Here is a 5813-nt window from a genome sequence, read left to right as displayed (position 1 = left end):
AAAAACTTTAAGTTGTTAATAAGTGACTTTAGTTGTCATCTGCATCTATGAGTATCGAAATGGAATTCCATCAATTTGATCAGCTACAAAATATGGAATTTGATTTAGTAGTGTTGTCATTTTCAGTTCTGAGGTTTTTATGGTGATTTGGACCCTTGAATTGTGGTTTTTGTGAAAGTTAAGGAATATTTTTGAATTTGGTCAATATTTGGAGTTCAAACGCTCGAATTGGAATTTCCTAGGTTTTGTTAGATTTAGGAGTTAATTTTAGGTTTTGGTAGAGCTTTAGTTTATTTTTGGAAGTTCTAAGGGCATTTTGGTCTTTTTGGGTGATAGTTGGTTAGTAGAGGCCTTAATAGGTGTCGGGTCAAGGAGACCTCAGATCTATATTATGATGTTTTCATAGATTCTAGAGCGCCGAATTTAGTGGGCTTACATATATGGATTGTGTGATCAATATTCCAAATGAATTTCGAGGGTTCTTTCGGAGAATTTTTGTGCCTTGGTGTTTGTTGTTGCTGCCTTACCTGATATTTGATGAATCCTTCATCGCGATCACGTGGTATTCTTTCGAGATTGTGTATGATGTCTGATGCAATATCGAAGGCCTTCAATTCTATGCATCATAATTGCATAGCCGGTGTCGATATCACGTAGGTCAATTATTGAGGTTGACTCGATTCATTCTTCGTGATCGCTGGGGGAGGTGCCATGATCACATAGAGAAAAATGCCTAGCAGATTTTTAATTCTAAAAAATTAGGTTTTCTTTCCCATTTCACCATTTTTGAACACTAAGATCTTAGTAAAGGCGATTTCAAAGAGATTTTTCAAGAAAAAACTATTGGGTAAGTGATTTGACCACAGTACTTCATTACCCATTTATTAATTCATGATTTTAACATTAAATCATTGTTTTTGAATTCAAACTTTGAGTGTCTTCCATAAACTTGATTTTTGAGGAAAATTGGAGTTTTAAAGTTGGATTTCAACTCATTTTCGATACAATTTCACTTGTAAGTTTTAATATCTTTGGGTATTATCAATTTCTATAAAAATTCTAGATTTACCCTTTGCCTTCAGAATTGAATTTTTAGAATCTATTCCCAAAAACAACATTATCGGTATCGATTCATGATTTCTTATAGAGATTCTATGTTTGATTTGATTTCGAGGATTCGGAGGTGCATCATAAGGGGAAGGCTCAAATGCCAAGTTGACTTTATCCTATTTTAAGGCAAGTAGACCTCTTTGACCTTCTTTGAAGCGTGTTGAACCTTGTATTCCTTGTTTGTTTGTTCTGGAGTAATGGTAATAGCGAAGGCCCTTGTATTATTCAACATGTTATCAAATATTGTTCGAATATTAATAATAATCACGTGAAAATAAAAATGAATCCTTTAATTTTTATTAGCGAAGGTCCTTATTTTATTCAACATGTCATCCTCTCATTATTCATATGAATATATTTATTTGCATTGGTTCTAAGGCACTGTTGTGATGGGCATTTTGTGAAAGTGGTGAAAAAGAAAACAATAGGATGAACCATTTTCGAGGTATGTGCCATGCACCGTGGTTGATGCTATATTTGAGAATGTGGCCCACGTTAAGATTGATATGATATTCGGGGAATGTGCCCCGCACTGGGGTAGGTGCATGGACTGATATATCTCCTATGGTGTAACACACCAATATATTCTATCTCAGTTCAGATTAGAAAAGCCCAAAAAAAGTTAAAAAATTTACAGAGAGTTAGTTTGTACGAGTTCTATGTACGACCCATAAATGAAACTATGGCTCATACATATGCCTCGTGAAACCAACTTTAGAGTTTGTGAAAAAGGTCTGAGAATTTACGGACTAAGTTTATGATCTTTAAAGCTAAGGAGGTGCATAGATTTGCATGTTTGGGAGTTTCTTTAGGAAGGTGGTGTCATTGCTCAAAATGGGGATGAGTCTTCACTAGTTGTGGAAGTGAAGGAAAAACAAGACCAAGACCCTATTCTACTTTAGTTAAAGGTAGATGTTCTTAAGCAAAACGTGATGGATTTTCCAAAGGAGGAGATGGTGTGTTCAGATATCAAAGCAGACTATGTTTTCCAAACGTTGATGGTTTTCAAGATAAAATCATGATAGAGGCACATAACTCCAAATATTTGATTCATCCGGGCTCTTTCAAGATGTATCATGACTTGAGGGAAGTCTATTGGTGGAATGGTATGTGTTGACACCCAATTTTGGCCTGACTTTTGTAAAATTAATACTTTTAAGTTTTTTATTCTTTAAATAGTTCAAAATACATTTTTCTTAAATTTTAGAATAATTTATCTTATAATTTCAAAATATTAGGATTTTTCATTAATTTATTTTGAATTTTAGTTAATTTTAATCATTAATATTTTCATTACTTTTATTTTATTCTCACAATCTTATTTTGTTAAACCATCATTTTTCATTAAATTGTATTTTTTTTTACATCTTATCGATTACATTAAGTTTGTATTTATTTTAGTATTTTAGTACAGTGTAACAATACATTGAAACACATGTAAGTATTAAATTACTCAAATATTTAACTAGCTCATAATTTTGGCCCATAATTGGGAGCCCATAATTTCGTAGAATGATTTTCTATATAACTCTTTTATTTGGCCTCAAAAGGGAGAGGGGAATAAATTTAGAATTAGTGGTGAATAATTATCAGAAATGGAAAAACCCTAAAAGACATTCCTCTCCCAATTCCAATTTTCTCAGCTGCACCACCCTTGTCTTTCAATTTCCCCAGCGCCAGCTCTCATCTTCCTCATCAACAAATGAGCTCACCACCACACTGCTACCAGTAGCTCCATTTGAACCTAACCAGGAAACAACCCCTAATTCTCTCCCTCACACCACAGTCCCGCCACCATCCTTGCCGGAGAAGACAACGGAGAACCAAGCAACTACCAACATCTCCTTCACTCTGATCTAGCTTTGACGAATGGAGCAACCAAATGACCCCTAACCCTTTCTACCTCACTCAATGTAACCCATAAGAAGATCGCATAACCACCATGAGCTAGACCCTTGAAGAGATTCGACCTCCAAGCTCTGTAAAATCCCAATGTATAAGCAAGCTCAGCAACTCAAACAACAACGCCAACTCCAGTGAAAAACAACCAGCAATCAGGAGCTTCGAGCTCCAACGATCAACAACATTTTGCCTTCATTCTCCTCACTCCGGTGAAATTAGCTAGCCCTTTCGGTAAAAATCATTTTTTTCTTTACATTATATACATGTGTATGAATATTATTGTTCTTTTGACTATGTTTACTAGGTGATTTTTTTTTCAATTTGAAAATATTAGTTACTACTTTTTTTCTCTCTATTTTGACTGATTATATAGTTACTTTAATTCACTTTATTTTATTTCTATGGTCTCGTTTCCATGGATGCTCTATGTATGTTTTTAAATTATTGGTTTTGTTCTTATACGACCTCCGTCATTCTTGTTGTGATAATGGTAATATTGCACTATCTATTTAATTTATTTACTTGTTATGTTTTTGTACCTCTTTACATCATTGTGTTTACTTTATTTGTTTTATTTGTTTAACTTTTGCTTATTACATTATGATTATTGTTACTTTATTAGTTTAACAATTTATTAATGCTTAAATTTTGTGGTTGGGTTTGATGTTATTATTATAGTGGGATATTATTTTCTTGATGCTTCTTTTAGTAGTTTTCACACTACTGTTTTGATTCTTTATTATAGTTCTATATATAGATAATTTTTGCCATTTATTGTTATATTTAAATGATATTGAATAGATTGTACATTAAAAAGTGTCCAAGGAAGAAATCTCTTCATGGGTTTTCGAGGTCTCCCCATTTTAAAAGAAGGAAATTTTAGTTTAAGTTTACATCATACATTATATTTTGCAACTTAAAAAGTGTCCAATGAAAAAAATCTCTCCGGCGGTTCTCGAGGCCATCACATTTTAAAAGACAAAAAATTTAGTTTATGTTTAGATTATATATTATGTTTGCAAGTTGAAATGACCGATGAAGAAATTACCGTCGATTTTCAAAGCCTCTCATGTTCATAAGACATGTTTTATATTTAAGTTATTATTATTATATTTATACATATTTATCTACATTACTAACACTATTACTAAGTATCTTTACAGGTACCCAGAGTTTCTCCCCGAGGAAGCTATTCAAATTAAATTCGAATAATTTTTATTCCATTATTGTGTATATTATCGACGTTAGGCAAATATTAGGCCATTTATTATAGTATTGTTTCACTTTATTTTTGTGTGTATTTTATTGTTTATTATACTTGTTATTTAATTTATCGCCTCAATTTGAAAAAAATAAATTCAGTCGGGACCCACAGTTGTGGATTCCAAAGGGTGCTAAAATCTTTTCTTCGGGATCACTTGAATCCCTTACCTAGAATCTAATGGTTTTGTAGATTATTTTGTTAATTAATTGGTTTCCTAATTATCCTAAACTTAGGTGGCGACTCCTTAAAATTAACTTTTTCTTTAAAATATTTTTAAAACTATTAAATTATTTTTTTATGAGTCCCACGACGTTGCTCCTTATTTGAATAAAATAGAGATGTCAATAGAATGGCGACTCCGCTGGAGATATAGAGGTGCTAACCATTATGGATTCATTTTTTCAAAGTGAAGAGATTTTGCTTTTATTATGTCATACATTGTGTCTTGTATATTTTGTTGATATTTGTATATTGTACTTATTATTTATTCATTATTTATTTAATTATATGTACACTGTCATCTGCATTCATGGCATCTTTTAATTAAATATATAGTATATTAAAGAATGATTTTGCGGAACCACAGCCGAACTCTTTTATATTTAACTCTTTTTCGAAACGATCGGTGATTTATTAGTTCGTCATGCTTTCCAATAATTTTTGTGAGTCCAGCCTAAGTTGTCCGCTTAGGTTAGCATTCTTTCAAAAGCCATTCGTAGTCAAACTAGCGTAGACCAAAACCCTAATTTAGAGCATTGACCTAAGTTGACCCAATACCTAAGACGTGTTGGTCCCATTAGAATGACCACCGTGAGTCCAAAACGGCCCTTGGCCTAAATGGTGATCATACTTATGTGTTTAAATTTGAAGGTATATATGTCGTTTTGCGAACCATTATCCCTCGGAGTTGGGAGCTTATTTTATTACTTAGTCTTGTTGAAAATGATCTTCACAAGCTACTATTCTATCCAAAAGAGGTTGATGTTCAGAGATGTTACGAAGTCATCAACGAAGGACCTTTTATGAAGGCTTAGTTTAGGATTGTACCCCTATGTGAGACTGATTATTTGTATCCATTTTGCCCTATTATGTATCTTCATTCAGTTTTATATATAAAGCTTGTATAAATATGAGTTCTGGGGACAATGGATCATTTCAAATGATGGTATACATCCTTCAAATCGCTAGGCCTACTTTTGACACAAAAGGGTCTCATATTTGTAAAACACAAAATACCTGTTTTTATACACTATGTGATATAATTGTTTGGCGGAATCCATCGATGGCCCCCTAAGGTTGACACTAACTTTCACTTAGACACTTCAACTAAGTTTTATTCAGTTTAGAAAGCTCAAGTAAGGTTTCGATGTGTCAGTTTGACACTCTTTTTACAATCACCCAAATGTCTAAAGTGTGTGTAATGCACTCACCAATGACGTGTCAAAGTGACGAATTAAATGAAGATATGTGGCATATATATCAAAAATAATGCTAAAGTGATGAATTTTGAGTAGGAAAATAAGGGCCGATGACTCAA

At 32.8% G+C, this 5813-nt stretch overlaps 1 long non-coding RNA gene across 1 annotated transcript; it reads left to right on the top strand.

The window, feature by feature from the left end:
• The first annotated feature begins 2676 nt into the window (after window positions 1-2676).
• LOC129874345 (uncharacterized) lies at window positions 2677-4508 on the top strand. The gene is made up of 2 exons (XR_008762874.1): window positions 2677-3243; window positions 4176-4508. It is a non-coding gene; the product is annotated as an uncharacterized LOC129874345 (long non-coding RNA).
• Window positions 4509-5813: the final 1305 nt, after the last annotated feature.

This window comes from Solanum dulcamara, chromosome 11, assembly GCF_947179165.1.
Source record: "Solanum dulcamara chromosome 11, daSolDulc1.2, whole genome shotgun sequence".
Taxonomy (NCBI): Eukaryota; Viridiplantae; Streptophyta; class Magnoliopsida; order Solanales; family Solanaceae; genus Solanum; species Solanum dulcamara.
The sequence above is the reverse complement of the archived record's forward strand: the minus strand, read 5'-3'. Positions and strand labels throughout refer to the sequence as shown.